This window comes from Hemiscyllium ocellatum, chromosome 12 (genome assembly GCF_020745735.1).
Source record: "Hemiscyllium ocellatum isolate sHemOce1 chromosome 12, sHemOce1.pat.X.cur, whole genome shotgun sequence".
Taxonomy (NCBI): domain Eukaryota; kingdom Metazoa; phylum Chordata; class Chondrichthyes; order Orectolobiformes; family Hemiscylliidae; genus Hemiscyllium; species Hemiscyllium ocellatum.
In genome coordinates, this window is record NC_083412.1 from 68,923,538 (window position 1) to 68,949,544 (window position 26,007).

A 26,007-nucleotide genomic window follows, 5' to 3' on the forward strand; every position below is an offset into this window, starting at 1 on the left:
CAATTTTGCAACATTTCATGTTTTATCTTCAACACACTAAACTCTCAAATAACCCTGATTTTTGTGTCGCTGGGTGCTATTTAGCCTTTCCATAAACTATCTATGCTTTGGCAACTTCACTTTTAAGCAACCATTAGGAACAAAATGGCTCTTTATAACCAATTTGTTCAATTTTTGTGAAGGTGTCTCCTCATTTTGGCCACAATGTTTCTTGTTATGATGCCAGTTCAAGGTAATAATGGACAAGTTAGATCCCAGAATGAAACCTTGTTTGATAACTGGCATGTAAACTAGTTTTATTCAGGTAGTGGGGTGGCTCATCATTGATAATTATTTGCACAAGGTTGCACATACTCTTTAACAAAAGAACATAAGCTTATTACATAAACTGGAAAAATTAGAACAAACCAAGCAATGTAAATAGAAAGAAAAGATTGGAAGGATTTTAACACAAACGTCAAAATATTGCTTCCAATGCCATCTGTTTCAGAGACTCGAGTGCATCAAAATTATACTCAGTTTCCACTCTTTAAGTTTCTATTTAAATGGCTCTTCCATAACCTTTTTGTGGAACTGCAGACAGAAGTTTACAATTCCTGATTGCATGAAATTCTCACGAATGTTATTGCCTTAACCTTTTCATTTTGAACAACATGAAGATTTTTTTTTCCAAATTTGCTTTGATTTGTTTCTTTATTGTCATGTGTACCTAAGTGCAGAGAAATTGTGTTTACAAGCCATTCAGGCAGATCATTATAAGCAAAGGCATGCAGACCATAGGCTGGAATTAAAACTTGGACAAAGAGATCCAGGTGACACCACACAGGGGATGCACCATGCAGATCAACATTATTAAGATCAGCATTATCTGAGGTTAGAGAGTCCATTCATCAGTCTAATAATGGCAGAGAAGAAGCTATTCTTGAAACTGACAATTCTCCTGACTTAGAGATGACATGAACTAGAGAATCATTACTATTGCAGTGACCAATTCCTTGAACTGAATTAAACAAGATGGGTGCTGGTGGGAGATAAATTGTTCTCTATTCAGTTGAACACTGGGCTATCAATTCTGGTGAATAATAGCTCAAAACCAATAGCTTAATGAATTCACACTGCCTATTATAAACCTAGAAATATCAACATCTTCTCCATTCGCATCACAAGGGCCTACCAGGCATTAGGCCGCATTCATGTGTCTTCTTGGAATTGTACCACAGGATGGTTACATTGTGTCTGCACTGGCTTTTCAACTGAGCATCATCACTTTGTGCCAATCTGCAGCTTTTCCCCATACACTCAAACATTAATCCTATTCAAATAATCATCCAATGCCCACTTGACTCCCTTTTATTCCCCTCATCACATTTATACAATGTAAACAGTGAAGTAGATTGCATTGTATCAAACAACTGATTTTATACCAATTGACTGGAATTGTCTTTTGGTTATGACGTGAATAAGCTGCTATTATTCACTGGTGCCAACCTCTTGGTGGTTAAAAAAAACATGACAGGCCTAAACCTTGTAAAGGATGTTTATCAATTGAGAAATGGATTCATGAAATGATTTGAGATTATGACTGAAGTTATGAGAACCAATCCCGCTGAGATCCAGTTCTACACACTGATCTTGTACCTTCATTTGCAAGTCACCTGACCTGAGGCAGGATCTCAAACTGAAGCCCAGGTCTGTTCCTCATGCTATGCCTCATCCTGTGCTCTTCCGGCAGGCATCATTGCATAGTGTGAGAATTGGGAATACAAACTGATTGTGTACTTTCCCCTCACTATCTCAGCAGTGCTGAAATCAACTCTGCACAGACTGGGAATTAAACTGGGAACTTTCCTGGCATGGTCACTTTCAGGAGAAGATCACTGCACTGTCAGGGAATCAAGAGTTAGATTTTCTGATGATCTGTTTCCTTTCCTGAGCTGGGTTGCTGTATATAGCTGAATTAATGTTCACTACCTCATTGAAATATTTCACCTTTTAATGCTGCAATTCTGAAAAATTCTCAATTATTCATGAAAAATAGTTTGTTTTTTCACAGTATGACAAATCTGCAGTTACAGGATATGAGTCCAAATGGAAGATATATGCAGTTCCAAAGTTTAATCACACCATGAGACAGAAAGTGGAGACAAGGAATCCCCATTGGACAGACAGGCTGATACAATGTGGATACCAGATTCACAGCTTCACCCCTGAAGAAAGATCAGAGGGAACGTTCGCTATGGAAATGATTGAATGGCCAAAACCACTCAACTCTGCTGCTTCAGAAAAGCAGTGCTGAAAACGTGTTGCTGGTTAAAGCGCGGCAGGTCAGGCAGCATCCAAGGAACAGGAAATTCGACATTTCGGGCAGAAGCCCTTCATCAGGAAGGGCTTATGCCCAAAACGTCGAATTTCCTGTTCCTTGGATGCTGCCTGACCTGCTGCGCTTTAACCAGCAACACATTTTCAGCTCTGATCTCCAGCATCTGCAGACCTCACTTTTTACTCAGAAAAGCAGTGACCCAGCACACGTTCATTTTGTAATTTTAAATTCTGCAAAGACTTTCCATGTGGGGGATCAGATACAAGTGATGCTGCAGATGAGTGATTTGATGGTCACCCAAAGCGATACGGGGGTGACTATCTCCAAGCTCGGATCCACACCCCAGCTTTAAAAGCTGGTTCAGCAGGAACTGTTACAGATAACCAAAATGGGATTTATTATATCAATTTTACTTTATCTTGGTCGGGGAAAGTTGAAGTCTCTATTTCATTGGTTCATTCCAGTGAAGGAATCCAAATACTGAAAAGGCTACGTGAGGAATGAATCGCAAGAGTTTATTTTCAAAGTATCTTCCCAAATGAGGATATTTTAGAGACTGCTGAATGTAATCTTTATTTGCCTTCATCTGAGCCACTCTGTAACTTTACTGATCCCAAGACTGGGGAGACCTGGTTCTGTTACAAACCAGAGAAGCTTCCCTGCTCGGCTCGTATCAACCATTTTAAAGGAGGTTATGTGAAAAATCTCTTAATTGAAGAAGAGAAATGTTATTTCCAAAGGTATGTCAATTAATGTTCTTTCATTTATAATTGTTTTCTGAATTTGCTTTCTAACTCAAATTATAATAAAGACACCAGATATAGAACCAGCCTCCTTAACATGGGAAAATCATTTAACTAGTTGAACTTGAAGTACTTTCTCAAGAATAACAGTGGTTACAACGTCTGGTGGTACATTGATCTGTCGCTTTCATTAATTTAAGAAAATTCCGATGCATTTTCACTGTAAGAAAGAATGGAAATTGAGTAACAAATTATCATAGATCATCCTCTGAGAGAATTGAGACATTCCTCGTTACAGACGTAGCAATGGCCTTAAAGTTGAGTTTGCACATTCTCCCTGTGTCTGCGTGGGTTTCCTCCGGGTGCTCCAGTTTCCTGCCACAGAACAAAAAGATGTGCAGGTCAGGTGGATTGGCCATGCTAAATTGCCAATAATGTTAGGTGCATTAGTCAGAGGGAGATGGATCTGGGTGGTTTACTCTTCAGAGGGTCAGTGTGAACTTGTTGGGCGTTAGGGCCTGTTTCCACCCTATAGGAAATCTAATCTAATTTGTGGATATAGTACCAATCAAGCTTTGTCTTGGATGTTGTCAGGCTTCTTGAGTGTTGTTGGAGCTGCATTCATCCAGGCAAGTGAGGATTGTTCCATCACATACCTGACTTGTGCCTTATAGATGGTGGACAGGCTTGGGGTAGTCAGGAGGTAATTTACTTGAGGTCGGATTCCTAACTTCATGTCTGCTCCTGTAGCCAGAGTACTGGTCAGTATAGTTCCTGGCAAATAGTGTCCCCAAGATACTGATATTAGAGCATTCAGCGATGGCTATATGATTGAATGGTCAGATTCTGTCTCACTGCACATGGTCATTGCCTGGCACTTGCATGGCTTGAAAGCTATTTGTCATTTATCAGCCCAGGCCTTAAGGGCAGTCTTATGGCCCTTCTTATGGATAAGGGTGGCTTCAGTATCTGAGGAGTTGTGACTTAACATTGTACAATTATCAGTGAACATTCCTCACTTTTGACCTTATGATGAAGGGAAGGACATCATTGAAAGAGCTGAAGATGGCTGTGCCGAAGAAACTGCCCAGAGGAACTCCTGAAGAGATGTCCTGGAGCTGAGATGATTGCCCTTCAACGTAATCTTTTATCCTCAGTATGACTCCAACCTGCAGAGAGGTGTTCCTCCTGAGTATCGGTCAGTAGGTTAAGTGTTATTTGATAGAGCTGTAGAGCTTCACAGCATAGAATCCAACTCATCCATGCCGACCAGAAATTCAAAATGAATTTAGTCCTATTTTCCAGCATTTGGCCCATATCCCTCTAAACCTTTTCTTATTCATATTCCCATCCAGTTGTCATTTAACTATTGTCATTGTACCAAACTTCAACACCTCCTTTGGCATTTCATTCCATACACACACCTCCCTCTGCATGAAAATGTTGCTCCTTTGGTCCCTTTTAAATCTTTCCCCTCTCGAGTTAAACTATGCCCTCTAGTTGTGACCTCCCCTGCATTGAGGAAATGATGTTGACTGTTCATTCTCTCCATGCTGCTCATGATTTTATAAACTTCTACAAGGTCAGTCCTCAGCCTCCAATGCTCCAAGGAAAATAGCCCCAGCTTATTCAGCCTCTCCCAATAGCTGAAATCCTCCAACTCTAAAAATATAGGGCGGCATGGTGCCTCAGTGGTTAATACTGTTGCCTCTCAGCACCAAGGACACGGGTTCAATTCTAGCCTCCAGCAGCTGTCAGTGTGGAGTTTGCACATTCTCCCTGTGGTGAAAGTGACGACCGCAGATGCTGGAGATTAGAGTCAAGATTAGATTGGTGCTGGAAATGCACAGCAGGTCAGGCAGTATCCAAGGAGCAGAAAAATCGATGTTTCAGGCAGGAGCCCTTCATCAGGAATGAGGCTGGAAGCCTCGAGGGTGGAGAGATAAATGGGAGGGAGTGGGGCTGGGGACAGGATAGCTGGGAGTGCTATAGGTGGATGGAGGAAGGGGTAATGGTGAGAGGTCAGAGAGGATGGTAGGGCGGATAGGTGGGAAGGAAAATTGACAGGTGGGACAGGTCATGAGGACATTCTTCCTGTGTCTGAGTGCATTTCCTCTAGGTGCTCCAGTTTTCTTCCCCAGTCCCAAGATGTGCAGGTTAGGTGAACTGGCTGTGCTAATTTGCCTACAGTGTTCAGAAATGTGTAGGTTAGATGTATTAGTGAGGAGTATATACAGGGTAGGGGGAATGGGTTTGGGTTGGATACTCTCTGGAGGGTCGTGTGGACTTGTTGGGTCAAAGGACCCATTTCCACAAAATAGGGATTCTATGAGATTAGGAGAAAGTGAGAACTGCAGATGCTGGAGATCAGAGCTGAAAATGTGCTGCTGGAAAAGCGCAGCAGGTCAGGCAGCATCCAAGGAACAGGAGAATCGACGTTTCGGGCATGAGCCTTCTTCATTCCTGAAACGTCGATTCTCCTGCTCTTTGGATGCTGCCTGATCTGCTGTACTTTTCCAGCAACACGTTTTCAATTTTATGAGATTAACATATTTATAAATCTTTTCTGAATCCTTCCAAGTTTCACAACATCCTTCCTACAACTGGGAGACTAGAACTGAATGCAGTATTCCAACATGGCCTAACTAATTTCCTGGAAAAGCGCAGCAGGTCAGGCAGCATCCAAGGAACAGGAGAATTGATGTTTCGGGCATAAGCCCTTCTTCAGGAATGAGGAAAGTGTGTCCAGCAGGCTAAGATAAAAGGTAGGGAGGAGGGACTTGGGGGAGGGGTGATTGAGATGCGATAGGTGGAAGGAGGTCAAGGTGAGGGTGATAGGCCGTAGTGGGGTGGGGGCGGAGAGGTCAGGAAGAAGATTGCAGGTTAGGAAAGTGGTGCTGAGTTCAAGGGATTCGACTGAGACAAGGTGGGGGAGGGGAAATGAGGAAACTGGAGAAATCTGAGTTCATCCCTTGTGGTTGGAGGGTTCCTAGGCGGAAGTAGGCGGCCTATCTCTCTAATATAGAGGAGGCCACATCGGGTGCAGCAGATGCAATAGATGATGTGTGTGGGGGTGCAGGTGAATTTGTGACGGATATGGAAAGATCCCTTGGGGCCTTGGAGAGAAGTAAGGGAGGAAGTGTGGGCGCAAGTTTTGCATTTCTTGCGGTTGCAGGGCAAGTTCCCGGGGGTGGAGGTTGGGTTGGTGGGGGGTGTGGACCTGACGAGGGAGTCACGGAGGGAGTGGTCTTTTCGGAAGACCTACTTGCGGAACGTTTCAGAGGACACCTCTAGGACACCCGGACCAACCAACCCAACCACCCCGTGGCTCAACACTTTAACTCCCCCTCCCACTCCACCAAGGACATACAGGTCCTTGGACGCCTCCATCGCCAGACCATACCAGCACGACGGTTGGAGGAATAACCAGCAACACATTTTCAGCCCTGATCTCCAGCACCTGCAGACCTCACTTTCTCCCCTAACTAATTTCCTGGCCAGCCACAGCATGACTTCCCAACCCTATACTCAGTGCACTGACTAAAAAAGGCAAGTGTCCCGGACAACGTCTTCATTACCCTGTCTACCTGCAACTCCATCTCCAAGGAACTACAAACCTGCATGCCAAAGTCTCTTGATTCGGCAATACTTCCCTGGACCTTACCATTAAGTGTCTAAGGCTCGCCGTCATTGGCCTTACCAAAATGCAGCACCTCGTATTCTTCAAAATTAAACTCCATTTGCCACCCCTTGGCTGATTTGCCCACCTGCCCACCTGATCAACGTACAGTTAAACTTTGAGGTTACCTCCACGATGCCAACAATATGTGTGTCCTCTCTAAATTAACTAGTCATACCTCCTATATTTCCATCCAAATTAATTATATTAATGATGAAAAACAGTGGACCCAAAACCAATTCTTGTGACACACCACTGGTCATTGGCCTCCATTTTGAAAAGCAACCATCCACCACAAAAGTTTATTTCCTACCTGAAGCCAATTTTGTATCTAAATTGCTAGTCCACCCAGTATCCCATGTGAACTAATGTTGCTGACCAGTCTACCATGTGGAACCTTGTTGAACACCTTACTGAAGTCTATATAGATAAAGCCCACCGTTCTGCCTGCATCAATCCTTGTCACTTTTTCAAAAACCTCAATCGAGTTTGTGAGACACGATTTCCCATGCACTAAGCCATGTTGGCCATCCCTGATCAGTCCTTGCCTTTCCAAAACATGTAAATGCTGTCCCTCAGCATCTCCTCGAATGACTTACTTGCCAGTGATGTCAGGCTCACCGATCTATAGTTCCTGGCTTTTCTTTAACATCTTTCTTAAAAAATGGCACCACGTTAGCCAACCTCCAATCTTCCGTCACCTCATCTGTGGCTACCAATTATACGAATATCTCAGCAAGGGGTCCAGCAATCACTTCTGTAGCTTCATCTTCCATCACATTACTGATGATCAAGGGCAGACTGATGCAGCAGTAATTTCCCAGCTTGAATATGTCCTGTTTTGTAGGACAACCTGCACACTTTTCCACATGATTAGCTAGACAACCTCCTCCTTGTGGTGCAACAAAGGCAGCAATGGCAACACCACTGGCCACAAATTATTTTCCAATGTCCACACGTACAATCATAACTTGGAGCTAGTATGCTCTTCTTTTAATGTCACTGGGTCAAAACCCTGGAACTGCCTTCCTGAAAGCATTGTGTGGTACCTACATGAAATCATCTATAAGTACATGGAGGGAAAAAGAGTAATTGGGCAGAGATTAGGGCCTCTTAAAGATCTACAAGAGATGGGTGAGAGCCTAAATGAACATTTCTCTCAGTACCCTGTATTCACCATCCAGAAAGGCATAGATGCAAGGGAATGTGGGGAAATAAATCACATTGAGTATTGGAATTGGGATGTCTTGTTGCAGCTTTACAAGATGTTGGTTAGGTCACATTTGCAGTACCGTATGCCATTCTGGTTGCCCTACTTAAGAAACAATATTAAACTAGAAGGAATGCGCAAAATATTTAATAGGACGCTGCCTGCACCAGAAGGTTTAAGTTATATGAAGAGGTTGGATAGGCTGGGACTTTTTTCCCTTAATTGTAAGAGACTGAAGGGTGACTTTATAGAGTCTATAAAATCACAAGAGGGTAAAGTAGATAGCCACCATCTTTACCTCATGGTAGAGAAGTCTAAAACTAGATGGCATAGGTTTAAGGTGAGACAGAAGTAGTACATAAGAGTCCAGAGGGGCAGTTTTTCCACACAGAGGGTGCTGAGTATCTGGAGGTAGAGGTGGAAGCGAGTACAATTTAATAATTTAAGGAACATTTAGAAGGTAAATGGACGGGATAGGTATGGAGGAATATGGACCAAATGGAGGCAAATAGGTCTAGTACAATTGTGAAAACTGCGTTGCATGGGCAAGTTGAGCTGAAGGGCCTGTTTCCATGTTATGGATCTCTAGGATTCTAAATGGACTTCTGTAGTGCAAGCAGACAGCTCATCTGCAATCTGTTGAGGGAAGTAGGATCAGGAAGTGATTACTGTCCTATTCAGCGATGCCTAACAGTCATGATACAAACAAAATCCCACTGAGAATGGTCACAATATTCATGCTAGCATCCTTGTATATAAATACTTCCCTGTCTCACCTCTCCCTACCTCTGTAACTTCCTCCAGGCCCATTATCCTCCAAGATCTCACTTTTTTTCAAATCTGAGTCAGTGACACCATAGACCTGCTGATTTGTTAATTAACTGCATTGTTTATGCACTTCTAGAGGCATCATAACTTAGGAAGAACCCATCAGACAATGATACCTGTGCAGATAAATAGTGTAAAATAGCCTTTGTTTTAATATAGATGTGACACTATATGGTAGGACTCTAAGATTCTGGGGCCTCTCATACATCTCCCTCATGTCCCTTGGCCCAATGTCTTCAGCTATTAGACCAGCAGCTCTCGAATCCCTTTCTATCTACCTTGCTACCTTTCCCTCCTTCTTGATGATTCTATTTAATGCCTACCTATTTAATTCAGCTTTTGTTCACTTCTCCTAATGTCTTTTGCTGACTTGGTGCCAAGTTTCATCTAGTGATAATTTGATGAAAGGCCTTGGGATATTTTACTACACAAGGCTCGACACGGGTTGTCTGTTAATTATCAATTCTGATAAATTGAGATATATGGAATAGCACAGTCAATTATTCATTCACTCATACTGATAATTCTCATTGAACCATATTTGTTCAATATTTTCTCTCATCTTATTGGAGAGGTGACATCAAAAACTAAGATTGAAGATATCTTGCCACCTCTCTTAGGTAAATCCTCAGAATTGAGGATGGCATATTTCAGTACATTCTAAGAGGGCTGACAAGTCTGATGGATGACCTGCAAACTCTATGATCTTGGTGTTTGAAGGATTGAATAGTTGAGTTACTCAGAGGTTGCTGTGTGCTCCATCCACTGGCTTTACTTGGGCCTCCACATTCACTGACCGAAGTCTGTCCAATCACTCATTGCTTCCCTGAAAGCCTATTCTCCATTCTGAGTGGTAGTGAGCTAGGCTCATTGAGAATCTCTTCACATCATGCTTCGATAATATCACTGAAGCATCTCCTCTACTCTCCTGGGAATCTCTTACCGTGATGTTCAGAGAAAAGCAGTTGCTCAGGAAGTTGGTGTCAGGTTTGTGAATGAAATGACACACCCAGTGAAGCTGGTTCTGGGTGATGACTGCTGTTTACACTGGGAATGTTGGTTAGGGACAAAAGGCTGGCAACTCATTTATAGAATTTAGTGGAGTCAGTGGTAACTGTAAAATTCAAACTGTTACTATTGGTTTGAGAAATAACAGAGCTAAACATATTCTTGGGCTACCTCCTGTCTACATTCACTTGTTACATTAATACAATAACTTCATTCATCATATATATATATATATATATATATATAAAAACATCTACAGTTGTATCAACCTGTTATTATGAGTTATAAACCACCTCTTGTTACTCAAATTCAGGCCTTTTTGCAGAAAGCTTATTATGGTTAACCCTTCATCACTTAAGCATCATAGACTAACATTGCAAGAAAGATTGATGTCAGAAGTTTTACTCTCATCACTTCCAAAGTAGTGGCAAGCTACACAGAGAGTGCTGCCCCATACAACCTGGTGTTTGGGGATACAGATTCCTGTCTTCAAATCTGAATAAACCATTGGACAAAAGAATCTTAAACCATCAAAAAGAAGAACAAAATGGTCTTTAGACAAAAAGGGAGTTGTGGCAGTGGGGTGTAGTTTGTGTCTGGGTCCCAAGCCTAGAGTTCCTCCGTTTCCATCTGCCATTCTCTTACTTTTGCTTTTTTTTTCTGTTTTTCATTTAAAGAAAACAATAGAGGAGCAATTTGCATGAGACTACCACTCTTCAGAATATCTGGTCTGTAATGTGAAACAGTGCATGTATGTTTACAAACTTGATATACAGTGCAATGTCACTCTGGCTACCAATGTGCCCTCAAAAGCTTTTCTGTTTATCTTTCCCTCCCAATATATCTGAGTGTGATGTTTATATCTGATCTGATGTGGAGTGCAGGAGTCCTGCTCATACTTTCTCTGAGCCCACTGTACCTTGCTCCTCATAGATTCTGGATTCATATAGGCAGCCTACTTGACCATTGAGACCATGTTGGTATCTGCAAAAATCAAAAAAAAATGTTGTGGCACATGGTGACAGGTTGTTTGGGATGAGTGTCACTGACAGTAGGGTTAATGTGAGAATGACACTTGCTCAGTTGGCAGGTCATGGATGTCTCAGCATCCCTGCACAATCTGTCATGGTCTTCTCCTGTGAGGGCCTCAGGGAATGAGAAGCCAAATGTCAGGCACCACACGACCCATCCAGGCTCTTTCTCCAGCCCTACTGTGGACCATTTACTCCTGGATTGAGTGAAAGGGAGGGATTGAGATGAAAACGTGTGGCTCACCGAATAGTACAGCAAATATGGTTTAACTGGCTTCTTATCAACCAGTGCTCTTGATAAACCAGCAAAAATATACACCTCAAATATCATGATTGACTGCGATGTCTGAGTATTTATGCTGTAAGTGAAGTATCACAGTGATGTGTATACTCGCTGCATTACATCTCTTTTACTTACTGTGTATTGTTACATTGATTTTAGGTGGTGTGTTGATGTATTTACATAGATTTGTTGAGGTACATTGATATCTCAAAGCTTCGCTTGCTGAAGGTTTACTGTGGTTAGGCGAACCTCTTGGTTCTCAAGAATATTGATAAATTGGCATGCTCCTGGTCCCACTGCTGCTGATTAATAAAACATTTGCTGTACTGATGCAAGTTCAGGTGGGAGAAAGATGGTGAGGTGTCCCAAGTAAGAGAATGGGCATCTCAGTGAAGCACGAATCGTGTGCAGCTTTGGGGGTAGATGAGAACAAGTAAGGGAAGATGTTACATTCACTAGTTAAACTGATACAGCATGAGCCTTGGATGGGAGTGTGCACAGTAGCAGATGCAAAGTTAATGCATACGGTCGCAGAGAACAGATGGCAACACTGAACCTGGCTGTGTGGAGAGAGTAACTGACTTTCTTTCGACATTCATGGGCATTCCTCCAGTCACTGGAGACAGCAATTACCTAGGAAGCAACCTTTGACCAGGTTGGAAGAATATCTCTTACTTCCTGAAGTATCCCTGAGTATCTTCCAGTGGTCCTCAGTAAAGAAGACTCCTGTCTCTGCACAACCACATCCACTAGGGTCTCCAGATTACTATCTGCAAGAAGAGCCAACAATTTTACCCAATCCAAAATCTCTAGGGCAAATGTCAGTCACCATGCAGGCAGCTTGGGAATGCTCATCCGGGTACACTAGAACACTGACACCAATAATGCCAGGGTAAACCACGATCTCCAGGCATTGATGTGTACTTCCAGCTATGGCAAATGGGGAAGTTCAGCTAGCATCAGTAAAGAGGGGCCAGAGAGATAAGTAGAGCATGAGGTGAAGTTGGACATAGCACATGAAAACTTGCTAGACCCCATGGGGAAGAACCCTTCATGAAACTTGACGAAATTGATAATTAGCATGGTAGATTCAAGTTATCTACCATGCCTTTAATGTTTTAGCCTAACTGGAAAAAAAACTTACTGACAAGTTCACTTGGCTTAGGAAATTAGATTAGATTATTTACAGTGTGGAAACAGGCCCTTCGGCCCAACAAGTCCACGCCGACCCGAAACCCACCCATACATTTACCCCTTACCGAACACTGCGGGCAATTTAGCATGGCCAATTCACCTGACCTGCACATCTTTGGACTGTGGGAGGAAACCGGAGCACCCGGAGGAAACCCACGCAGACATGGAGAAAACGTGCAAACTCCACACAGTCAGTCAGCTGAGTCGGGAATTGAACCCGGGTCTCTGGCACTGTGAGGCAGCAGTGCTAACCACTGTGCCACCATGCTGCCCACAAAGACTGCAATGCACCTCAAACTACATTTCTCCAAACAGGCCAATGATCCCCTACCATCCACTTATGTCAGTGCTGATCATGAAAATCCCCTCAAGTAATCTATACTTGGGGAACAGGAATAAGGGTAAAAAATGAGGTCTGCAGATGCTGGAGATCACAGTTGAAAATGTGTTGCTGGCTCCCACAGCTATCTGGACTACACCTCCTCCCACCCTGCCCCCTGTAAAAACTCCATCCCATATTCCCAATTCCTTCGTCTCCGCCGCATCTGCTCCCAGGAGGACCAGTTTCAACACCGCACAGCCCAGATGGCCTCCTTCTTCAAGGACTGCAGATTCCCCCCAAACGTGATCGACGATGCCCTCCACTGCATCTCCTCCACTTCCCGCTCCTCCGCCCTTGAGCCCCGCCCCTCCAACCGCCACCAAAACAGAACCCCACTGGTTCTCACCTACCACCCCACCAACCTCTGTATACAGTGTTATCATCCGCCGTCATTTCCGCCACCTCCAAACGGACCCCACCACCAGGGATATATTTCCCTCCCCTCCCCTATCAGCATTCTGCAAAGACCACTCCCTTCGTGACTCCCTCGTCAGGTCCACACCCCCCACCAACCCAACCTCCACCCCCGGCACCTTCCCCTGCAACCGCAGGAAATGTAAAACTTGCGCCCACACCTCCTCCCTCACTTCCCTCCAAGGCCCCAAGGGATCCTTCCATATCCGCTACAAGTTCACCTGTACCTCCACACACATCATCTATTGCATCCGCTGCACCCGATGTGGCCTCCTCTACATTGGGGAGACGGGCTGCTTACTTGCGGAACGCTTCAGAGAACACCTCTGGGACGCCCGGACCAACCAACCCAACCACCCCGTGGCTCAACACTTTAACTCTCCCTCCCACTCCACTGAGGACATGTAGGTCCTTGGACTCCTCCACCGGCAAAACATAACAACATGACGGTTGGAGGAAGAACGCTGCATCTTCCGCCTGGGAACCCTCCAACCACAAGGGATGAACTCAGATTTCTCCAGTTTCCTCATTTCCCCTCCCCCCACCTTGTCTCAGTCGGTTCCCTCAACTCAGCACCGCCCTCCTAACCTGCAATCTTCTTCCTAACCTCTCTGCTCCCACCCCACTCCGACCTATCACCCTCACCTTGACCTCCTTCCACCTATCACATCTCCATCGCCCCTCCCCCAAATCCCTCCTCCCTACCTTTTATCTTCACCTGTCTGGCACTCTCTCCTCATTCCTGATGAAGGGCTTATGCCCAAAACGTCGAATTTCCTATTCCTTGGATGCTGCCTGACCTGCTGTGCTTTGAACAGGAATAAGGGACATCAGGTCAACAGCAGAGCTATTGCCAACAGTCCTTCTGTCATTCAGAAAGAGTCTTACATTGAAAAAGGAAATACAGACTGTAATTTCAGTGAAATACTTTACTGAATTTTTGGAATTCATTCGTTTTTTTTTCCTGTGCAAAGATGCTTTCATATATCAAGAATTACAGAACACAGCTATTGTCAGTGAAAAGAACTTGGACTGGAAACTAATCCAAAGAAGCCAATAGTTATGATGTGAGAATGACGTGTTAGTTTCACAAATCATTTGCTCTTCTTTTCTGGAGAAACTTAAGCAGTCTAATGGATAGCCATATACACAGCACACTATATTTAATGGAACATGATCACATTTTCCACATTTATCCTGTGTAGTGGCCTTACCATCACCCTGCTGAGCTGAGCTCTCCCAGTGCAGACCAAGGATTAACAGTGGGACTTCCTTCTCATAAGTAAAAAATGAGGTCTGCAGATGCTGGAGATCACAGCTGCAAATGTGTTGCTGGTCAAAGCACAGCAGGTTAGGCAGCATCTCAGGAATAGAGAATTCGACGTTTCGAGCATAAGCCCTTCATCAGGCTTATGCTCGAAACGTCGAATTCTCTATTCCTGAGATGCTGCCTAACCTGCTGTGCTTTGACCAGCAACACATTTGCAGCTGACTTCCTTCTCATGACAGCTCAGTGACAACAAGTGGCGTATTTACCCACTGACACAGCCTTGTTCAGAATATTACTCAGATCCATTTTCTCACTGTGCATGTGTACTTCCTGTAGCACCAGCTAATGGTCCTCCTGGGATTGCTACTACCATGGAATCTGTGATTAAATGAATGAAAATATATTGATAACTGAAGGTGTAGTGCATCGTGATTTTTCTGTCTTTCTCCATTTACTTTTAGCTCCGGCTCTTGGAGAATGTGTCCGAGGACAGCCCATTGTATCACCATCTGGTTTTTATTATAAGAACCAGTGGATGTCAACGATCTGCAATACTTATTACTTTGACACTCGTGCAAAAATGACAGACTGTCTTAGTCGAAAAAAAGTTTATCTGTTCGGAGATTCCACTATGCGTCAGTGGTTTAAATGCTTGAATCATACAGTTCCAGGTTAGGCGATTATTGTGTCTGTCCGTTTGTTTCTCTAGGTTTGTACAAATATGAAAATCTGTGTGACTGCCTGTATGTCCTTCCATCCACCTGTCCATCTGTTGGCCTGTATCTCTCTGTCTGTTGGCCTGTCTAGCTCTCTTTATGAAGAAGGTGAGGACTGCAGGTGCTGGAGATCAAAGTCAAAGAGTGTGGTGCTGGAAAGTCACAGCTGGTCAGACAGCATCTAAGGAGCAGGAGAATTGATGTTTTGGGCATAAGCCCTTCATTCCTGATGCTTATGCCTGAAACATCGATTCTCCTGCTCCTCAGATGCTGCCTGACCAGCTGTGCTATTCTAACACCACACACTTCAACTCTCGCTCTCTTTATGATCTGATTTGATTTGATTCAGTTTATTTATTGTCAAGTCTACTTGTATACAGTGAGAAGCTTTGTTTATAAAAAGTTCAGGCAGATCATAGTAAGCAAGGATATACATCAGGTGAAAATACTTCAACAGAGGCAGAGAGGTTAAGTTGCACCGGGCAGGTGCTAGGCAAGATCAACATTAGTAAGATCAGCAAAGGCTTCTTTGTATCATAGTTTGCACAAGAGATGCATATATGACACTTGAAATTTGTCAATTGCACTCCTTACTTTGTTCAAACTACCCTTTATCTTCTAAGACCATGCTGACTCACTGCGGGATCCAATGAGACTTAATCTTATGGACAAGCCTACAAAGAGGGACCTTGTCAAATGCTTCAGTAAATTCCATGCAGACAATGTCCACTGCCCTGCCCTCATCAATCATCTTTGTCAGTTCCTCAAAAACATAAATCAAATTTGTGAGACAAGAACTTGCCGGCACAAAGCCATGCTGAGTATTCCAAATAGGTCCAAGTGCAAGTAACTCCTCCCCTTAAGAATTTTTCCAATATTTGCTGGACCACTGATGTGAGGCTCACCGGCTTATAATTTCCTGGTTAACCTTGTTGGCCCTCTTTATCAAAGGAATAACATTGGCTCTTCTCCAGTGTCTGGGTCCTTACCTGTGGCTACAGAGAATGCAAAGATCTCTGTCAAGCCACCTTCCATGCTTCCCTCAGTGGCCTGAGATAGATCCCATCAATCCATGGGGACATATCTACCTTAATGTTTATCAAGACACAATTCACCTACTCCTTATTAATATCAACATGCCCTAGAATATCAACATACCCCTCCCTAATCCTGTCATCATTCATGTCCTTCTTGGTAAATACTGATGCAAAGTACTTATCAAGGATCTTATCAATTCCTCTGAATCCAGAAGACTGTGAAACTTTGCAAAGGGGCATAGACAGATTAAGCGAGTGGGAGATCTGGCAGATGGAGTATAATGTTAATAAATGTGAAGTCATCCATTTCAATATGAATTAAAGTCAAAAGAAATATTCCTTGGATGGTAAGAAATTGCAGCATGCTTGTGTGCAAAACGACCTGGGTGTCCTTGTACACAAATCACAGAAGGTTGGTGTAACGGGTAATTGGGAACACAAATGGAATTTTGCCCTTCACTGCGAAAGGGATTGAGTTTAAAAGTTGGGGGTTATGCTGCAGCTGTAGAGGGTGCTGGAGAGGCCACACCTGGAGTACTGTGTGCAGTAATTTGTCTCCTTACTTGAGAAAGGATGTACTGGCACTAGAAGGAGTGCAGAGGAGGTTCACTAAGTTGATTCCGGAGTTGAGGGGTTTGGATGACGAGGGGAGACTGAATAAACTGGGATTATATTCATTGGAATTTAGAAGATTATTTTACAGAAACATATACATTTATGAAGGGAATAGATAACGTGGAAGTAGAGATGACCATCCTCCAAGGTGGTCTTCGGGACAGGCAGCAGAGGAAAGTGGCCGAGCAGAGGCTGATAGCTAAGTTCCGTACCCGTAGGGAGGGCCTCAACCGGAACCTTGGGTTCATGTCACATTACAGGTGATCACCATTGCACTACACACACACACACACAGATATTCCTACACACACACACACACACACACACACACACACACACACACACACACACACACACACACACAAACACACAACACACGCACAGACAAAGACCCACATGCACACATATATTTTGTGGGGTGAATTTGTACTTGCAGAGTTACATTGCACTTTGCTCAAAAACTGCTTATATTCATGTAGAACTCTGAGCTTAAAAACTGCATGAATTTATGTAAAACACTGTTATCTCACTTTTTAGATTAGAATCAATCTAAACATCAGGCCATAGACAGAGAGCACAGGGGGCTAACACCTTCAACATATTGTCTAGCTATCACCATTGTTAACAGCTAACCAGAGAATGCAACTTTGAAAAGAAGGGTTTTGTGATTTACACATGAAGGAAGTGAGACTATCACTGTATTCTAACAGATGAAAGGCTTAACAGACAATCAATTTTTCAATGTATAATTTCAGTTACATCACACTGCAAATTTTTGCTATAAATTCTGTGTTATGATCGAGCCCTCCACTATCACCTGATGAAGGAGCGTCGCTCCGAAAGCTAGTGTGCTTCCAATTAAACCTGTTGGACTATAACCTGGTGTTGTGTGATTTTTAACTGGAAGTAGAGAGGTTGTTTCCACTGGCAGGTGAAACAAATGACAAGATAACATAGCCTCCCTTTAGGAGGAGCAGATTTAGGACTGAATTGAGAAGGAACTTCTTCACTCAGAGGGTTATGAATCTATGGAATTCCCTTTCCAGCAAACTAATTGAGGCTTCCTCATTGAATGGTTTTAAAGCCAAGATAGTTAATTTTTTGAACAGTAAAGCAGTTAAGGGTTATAATGAGAGGGCAGGTAAGTGGAGCTGAGGACACGAAAAGATCAGCCATGATCTTATTGAATGGCAGAATCAGCTTGAAGGGCCAGATGATCTACTCCTTCCTCAATTTCTTGTGTTCTTACCCTAAATACCGAAGGTTCACAACACCTTATGGTCTTATGTCCACAGCTGTTTTCTACTTGAGCTTCAATTATGTTTCTAAATATCTGCCAATAAGATAATAGTTTATTTGTGGAAATGAATAATCAGGATGTGAGCTTGTTCTCCAGCAAAGTTTCTTTATCTAGTGTGACCACACTTGTCATCCCTTGTAACGTAAGAAATTAAGCAAAGATAACATGGAATTGAAAGACCCAACAGATATTTATTAAAACTGACTATAATATGCAATTATTACATTCATTTTGCTTCCAGTAAGATATTCTATATGATGCAGCAATGCTGATGTAAGCTTCTTTAACGTAAAAAAAACTGAGTATGAATGTCACAGTATTGAAGAATCCAATATTATTGCAGCGAGCAATTATACACAAAAAATGTTTTTTGAGCCATTTCACAGTAACATTAAGCCATTTGATTACAACTGCGGAGAATGCTTCAGTAGTCATCAATATTTCAAGCAACCTTTGTGAGAGGATAGGGCATAAACATAGAATCATAGAACCCTACAGTGTGGAAACAGGCCACTTGGCCCAACAAGTCCACACCAACCATCCAAATAGTGTCCGACTCAGACCCATTCCCCTACCCTACTACTCTACATTTCCCCCAACTAATGTACCTAACCTCAGATCTCTGAACACATTGGGCAATTTAGCATGGCCAATTCACCTGCACACCTTCGGACCATGGGAGGAAACCGGTGCACCCAGAGGAAATGAACGCAGACACAGGGAGAATGTGCAAACACCACACAGTCAGTCAGGTCCAAGACCTACATACCCTCAAATCACTTCCGTAATGCAGTGATGATTATCATTCACTTGTGTCATAAGGGTATATTGAAATGTGCACTGTGAAATATAACAGAACAGTTTTTAGTGCCTTCTCTAATAACAGGAAGGCCAAAGTCTTGGAAGTTGACGTGCAGCTGCTGACCTGTAGGGTGGGCTTGAGTAGGGCTCATGTTAATGATCTCTTAAGGATCACAGTGTGATCAATAATGCATTAATTTACTAACTTGACTCTGAGTAAATTCTGATTGAATTTCACTCAATTAACAGTGATGGTCTCCCAGATGTTCTATCCTCTATGATCTCATAAAGTTAGTTTCTAATTTCCATTCACTCCCTCAGAAAGGTTTCGTTATCGGGAGGATGAAAATAATCTGACACTGATAACTTGTTACTGTGGAGTCAGCAGAACACTGGGAACAGGTCCTCATTCTGCTTCCCTCTTCAATGGAGAATGACATATCGATGTAAGCAAAGAAAATGGAAACTCCCATACAATAGCTGAAGGCAAATTTAATGAAATATAGGAGTTTTGTGCTTATTTCTTATTTGTACTTACTGGCAGCTTGTCTTTGTTTGCTGCACGATCCTGCTGTACATTTCAAGTCTGTAACTCATTCATTACAATAATGTTCTGGAAAATCTCTACACAAATTTTGAGATTTGCTGCCCGCAATAGGGAGCCCTCCACTTCCAAAATCTATGAACATCAGCAATATTGTGGATTTGAATGCCAGTAGTTCTACTTTCTGTGTTTTAGATCTCAAGAGATTGGATCTTGGTAATCCTATCAAGATTGGTCCTCATCTTGCAGTGAACATGGAGAACAACATTGTGGCAGAATTTTATCCTCATGGTCTTCCCATCCAATTCCCCACCTTTCCAAGACACCTGCGTTACATTTCAAATGTACTGGATGAAATTAGAGGAGGAGGAAACACAGTTATAGCCATTACCCTAATGGCCCATTACACCCCTTTTCCTTTTGAAGTCTATATTCGAAGAATACAGAATGTCAGGAGGTCAATTCTACAGTTACTTAACAGGAATCCGGATACACTGGTTGTAATAAAGACGGCCAATGTCCGGGAACAGCCCCCACAGCTCGTTACCTATTACAGTGACTGGTACGCTTATCAGATTGATTCAGTGATAAGGGAGATGTTCACAGGCATCAACGTGGTATTTGTAGATGCCTGGGAGATGACAATAGCACATTACCTTCCTCACAATATACACCCTGGGGCAATTATTGTAAAGAATGAAATAGATGTGTTTCTTTCATATGTGTGTCGTTCTGTAAAATGATGAAATTTGTATTAGGTCAGTTCTAACCAGGCCTTCTTTTTAAAATCATGTGCTTCAATAAATAAATAATACATTCATATCTTTAGGGCTTTGCGTCATCATTGATAATGGATATCACTATCTGAACTTGTCTAAAAAACCTGATCTGAACATGCCAACTGAGCACCTGTGCACTTCACTCAACCTGATCAAACATTTACCAACATGAGCACCTGCCCCTCTCCACTCCCTCTCATACAAATACATCATTCACGTCCACACACATTGTCCCACATACACAAATGCTCCCTCTCTCACACATATCGTCTAGCAAATACACACATGTCCTGTTGCACACAGACACGCACATGCACGCACACACACTCTATCACTCACACACACGCACACACACATGTGTCACTGTGTAATTAATGTGCAGTTGAGGTGTGATTATGTACAGCTGGTTAGTGAATGCCCACTACCCTGACAGCAGCCATGAGGACTTCATTTTGAGGCAGCCTCACTGCTCCTTCCATCTTTCTGCTTCCACGAGGAACTGGAGGGTGGTTTCTCAGGACGATGTTTACCTTTCTCTACAGGTGGGTTAATATCATCTGAGATGATGCACTGAGAATGCAGTTAAGACATTCTCCATTAGAGCTGGGACCATTTGTTGTGTCATGGAGCTTGCCTCCACATTCACAGTGGAACAGATAGACTCTGAGATCTACACGATGTCCTCTGTATCCTCCAGAAGCCCTGACAGTGCCAGGAGGCCAGTACATCAAGTCTCTCAGTGAGCATGCTCACCAAGGCTCTCTGTACTGCCCTCCCAATGTTCCTGTAAGAGTTCTCTCCAACAGAACTCGTCTGTGACCTTCCCAAGCAGTGAGCTGATTCACTTGATGCCCCTCCCCTTGGTCTGTTTGGAGTCCACTCCTGCCAGCCACTCACCATGTACTGATCCTGATTCTGTCGAACCTCTCGGTTATGGTCAGTCCCAATTCTGAGCTGGTGGCTGTAATGCTAAGATCAAATGACAGTGCCTCCATATCCCTTGTGTGGTTTACTGTCTCTCTCCCTCTTCCTTCAGGCTTATTGCTGGAGGTATGTGGAGATGGGGAGAGGTGGATGTGAGTTTGGGATCTGCTGATCTGGGATCACAGGATGTGTTTAAACATGGAAATATTCTGTGACAGTCCGAGGAAATGTTGCTGGTTGAGTAATGGGGTTATGATACATTGATCAATATGAGGTTCCAGTTGTTTATTCAGGCAAAAAATGTGCAGAGACACGAACGTTGGCCACCAATGTGAGGACGTTGAACATATTCTAACAGTGTTGCCAGGTGGTTGTGGTATTGACCCTCCTGGATATCTCCTCCCACTCACTTCTGAGGCATTCCACTTTCTGGGAAACATGGTGTCCATCCACTGCCCACCTCCATGAGCAAGGCTTCCAGCACAGAATGCTCACTGTGCCCTGGATCTTGATTTCTTCATTTACAGCGACCACACTGGTATTTAACAGCATCCTCCTGTATTTCATTGTCAGTTCCTTTGAGAAAGTAAATTGCCGGAGCTGGAAATGAACTGAACACTTGTTGCTCTTACTTGCTGTTAAACTCCATGTTGTGTGTACACAGCCAGCCATTCATTCAAATGTGAGGCAATCCATTGCTTCCCCGGCACTTGAAAAATAAAACCCTACAAACGTTTAACAAAACTAATCAGAAATGGTTTCAGGAGGAGCCTATACTGGGGAAGATTTAAAATCAAGGCTGGGGTTTCTTGAGCCTAGTTTCAGTTCGGGCATGTTCCTTTCAGGACCCATCAGCCACCCATTCTGGCGAAGCATCCTGCTGACATCACAGTGGGACAAGGGAGTACTGTTTCTGAATGTTCAGTGCTGGTCAAGTGCTAGTTTGTGTTAACTGGTTCATTCCCTTATCAAAAATCCATGAAATAAGTAAAGCCAAATTAAAACAGATTAGATCAGTTGGATAATGGACAGCCCCTAAAGGAACTCTATAATGAAAGACTGAGTCCCCAAAGAAATTTACAGTCAATTCATGATGATGAAATGTTACTGTCTAATGACCCTTCTCACTGCTGCCTCTGTTTCTGGTACGATGTCCAAGCTGTTGGTGATGTGACCCTGCAACTCCACCCAACCACCCCACTTCCTCGCTTCACCCCTCCCTTCTCCTTTACACTTTCAGATACAAAAATAACACCATCAGCCCAGTCCCAGCACATCCAGGTGGAAGAGAGATATTTCTGAATAGCCATGCTGTTCCAATGCAGCTATGTCACTGGCCAACAATGTGGAAAATTGCCCAAGTGTTTCCTTTGCGCAAAAATATGGGCAAATCAGCCTACCCACAATCATCAGTAAAATAATAAAAGGTATCAATAGCAGTGTTATCAAGCAGCACTTCACTCAGCAATAATCTGTTCACTGAAGCCTGGTCTGGGTTTCACTATGACCATTCAGCTCCTGACCTCATTATAGCCTTGGGTCAAGCATGGATAAAAGAGCTGAATTCAGGAGGTGAGGTGGGAATGACAACTCTTAACATGAAGGTCATATTCGACAAAGTGTATCATCAAGGATACCTATCAAAACAGGAATCAATGTTATCAGGAGGCAAACTGTCATGACTGGAGTCATACCTGGCACACAGGAAGATGGTTATGGTTGTTGGAGGTCCGTCATCTCAGCTCTAGGATATCGCTGTAGGATTTTCTTGGGTAGTGTCCTTGACCCAGCTACCTCCACCAGCTGCATCAATGACCTACCCTCCACCATAAGGTTAGAAGTAGGGATGTTTGCCAATGATTAAACAATGTTCAGCATCATTTGAAACTCCTCAGATATACAGTCAATGTTCAAGTGCAACAGGACCTGAACAATGTCCAGGCTTGGCTGACAAGTGGTAAATAACATTTGCATGACACAAATGCCAGTTAATCTCTAACAAGAGACAATCTAATTATACCTTGACATTCAAATAGCATTACCATTACAATACTCTTATCAATACCTAACCCGAGAGCAGGTCAGAGCCTCATCCACAATGCTTTCTCCGATATATCCTCCGACATCATCAGTGCTGCTTCCCTCTCTCATCCAGAATTGGAAAAGTTAATTGATTTCACTTCTAATTTCCACCCTGCCATCACCTTCACCTGGTGTATCTCTAACTCCTCCCTTCCCTTCCTTGACATCTCTGTTTCCATTTCTGGTGATAGGCTGGCCACAAGGTTGACTACAAACACACCGACTCCCACAGTTACCTTGATTCAACATCCTAACGCTCAAATCCTGTAAAAACTTTGTTGCCTTCTCCCAGATCTTCTGTCTCCATGTTGTCCATTCCAATGATGCCAACTTTGACAAGGGAGTCTCCAAAATGTCCACCACCCTCCTCAGTTGAGGATTCCCCAGGGCCTTCAACTAGATCCAACCCATCTCCTGCACTTGGGCCCTCACCCTCTCTCTTCCCTCCCACAACAGCGATGGAGTCCTCCTTGTCCTCACCATCCCAACAGCATCCACATGTTGAGGATCATTAGCTGCCATTTCCTCTAACTCCAGCGGGATGCCACCATGAGACACATAGTCCCCTCTGCTCTCTAGTCTGCTTTCTGCAGGACCATTCCCTCCATGACATTCTGGTCCACTCCTCCTTCACTCCCACCAAGCTTCCACAGCCTCACAGCACCTTCCCCTGCAACCACAGAAGATATAACAGCAATCTGTTCACTTCCTCCCTACTCAGTTTCCAACGGCCCAAACACACCTTCCAGGTGATGCAGTGGTATACCTGCACTCACACAATCTAATCTTTGCATTTGCAGCTCACAATGTGGTCTCCTGATCATTGGGGAAACAATGTGTAGGAGGAGGTATCACTCTGCAGAACACAAACATTCTGTCTGCAGAAAAGACCTTGAGCTTCCAGTTGGCTGACATTTCAACACAGCACCTTGTTTCCAGGCTGAGAGCTCTGTCTCAGGCTTGCTGCAGTGCTTCAGAGAAACACCTGAAGATGCTTGTGCAGAGGGTGTTTGAAAGAAGGGCTGCTCTGTAGCTGGTGGACCACCCCAGGAGGCAATGTAAAACAATACAGCATACACCCATTGGAAATTTAATTCTCCCAGTATCTAATAACATTCTGCAGCATTTAAATAGACAACTGCCGATTCAAAATAAATGAGAGAGTTATTCAGCCTCATATCATTGATTTCTGAAATATCACATTATGCTGATCAGACAGCCACATTCTATGGAAAAATACCACAATCTGTTGTAAGAATAAAACAACATCTCAGAATTCCAAACACTTTGCAGCAGTTAAGTTATATGCTGGATTCAAGGTGTAGCTGTCTTCAATTCTGACACAGTGTTCTACTGAACTCAAAACATTAACTCAGTTTCTCAACACACAGATGCTGCTAGTCCTGAGAAGATTTGGCTGCATTTTTGATTCATATCTGCATTATCTAGAACTTTTGATTTTATTTGAATAATGCATCAGCCTAAGAAACATGACTGAAACTGCTAGTTTCAGAACAGTATTTGAAGTATGCACCTTTGAACTAATTCCTCGAAATGGTCTTTAATGTCAGAACAGACAGTAAGTAGCTCGAGGCTCAACTAGGTTCTTGCTTCGACTCTCTATCTCTCTCAAAAGCTCCATTTTGTCGAAAGAATTCTACGCTTTGCCTGTCAATTGAACAAGAATTTTATTGTATTTTCTTCAGCTGAATCCACCAACAACAGAAAATATAGAATGAATGGAAAATGAAAAATGGAAAAATCAGATTCTGACACAACAGAAGATAAAGTTGAAGCACTTGTAGCAATCTTTGGCTCCAAGTGCCAAGTGAATGACAGGTACCTGTCTTCAACCAATTTGTTTCACTCCACGTGATACAAAGAAATGGTTGGAGGGACTGGATATTGCAAAGGTTATGGGTCCTGACAATATTATGGCAATTGTAGTGAAGACTTATACTCGAGAAGTTGCCACCTCCCTGGCCAAGCTCTTCCAGCACATTTACAACACTGGCATCTACCTGTCAATATGGAAAATTGCCCAGGTATGTCCTGTACACAAAAAGCAGGACAATCCAACCAAGCCAATTACTGCCCCCTCTGTCTGCTCTCGATCATCAGTAAAATGGTGGAACGTGTCATCAAAGTACTCTCAAGGAACATCTGCTCAGTAATAGCCTGCTCAGTGGTGTCCAGTTTGGATTCTGTCAGGGCCACTCAGCTCCTGATCTTGTTACAGCCTTGATTCAAGCATCCACAAAAAAGCTGAATTTCAGAGATGAGGCGAAAGTGACAGCCATTGACATGAAGGACACATTCAGCCGGGGGTATGACATCAAGGAGCAATAGTATCATCAAAGGGAATCAGGGTGCAGACTCTCTCCTTGTTGCAGTCATGCCTTGGTACATAGAGAAATGTTGTGTTGTAGGAGGTAAGCCATCTCAGCTCCAGGACATCTCTGCAGGTATTCCTCACTGCAGGTGAGGAATAGACATCTCTGCAGGTGTCTAGACCCAACCATATTCAGCTGCTTCATCAATCACCTTCCTTCCAGCATAAGATCAAAAGTGGGGACCTTCATCAGTATCTGCACAATATTCAGCATAATTCATGACCTCTCAGATAGTGAAGCCATCCATGTTGAAATGTAACAAGATCTGGACAGTACCCAGGATTGGGCTGACACATGGCAAGTTACATTTGTGCCACACAAATGCCAAGTAGTGATCAACTTGAATAAGAGACAATCTAATCATTGCCTCCTGATATTTAATGGTGTTACCATCACAGAATCCCTCACTATCAACATCTTGGGGGTGTAATATTAACCAGAATTTCACCTGGAC

At 43.3% G+C, this 26,007-nt stretch overlaps 1 pseudogene; it reads left to right on the forward strand.

Annotated features, from left to right (window-relative positions):
- The first annotated feature begins 204 nt into the window (after nucleotides 1-204).
- LOC132820606 (NXPE family member 3-like) lies at nucleotides 205-20,118 on the forward strand (annotated as a pseudogene).
- Nucleotides 20,119-26,007: the final 5,889 nt, after the last annotated feature.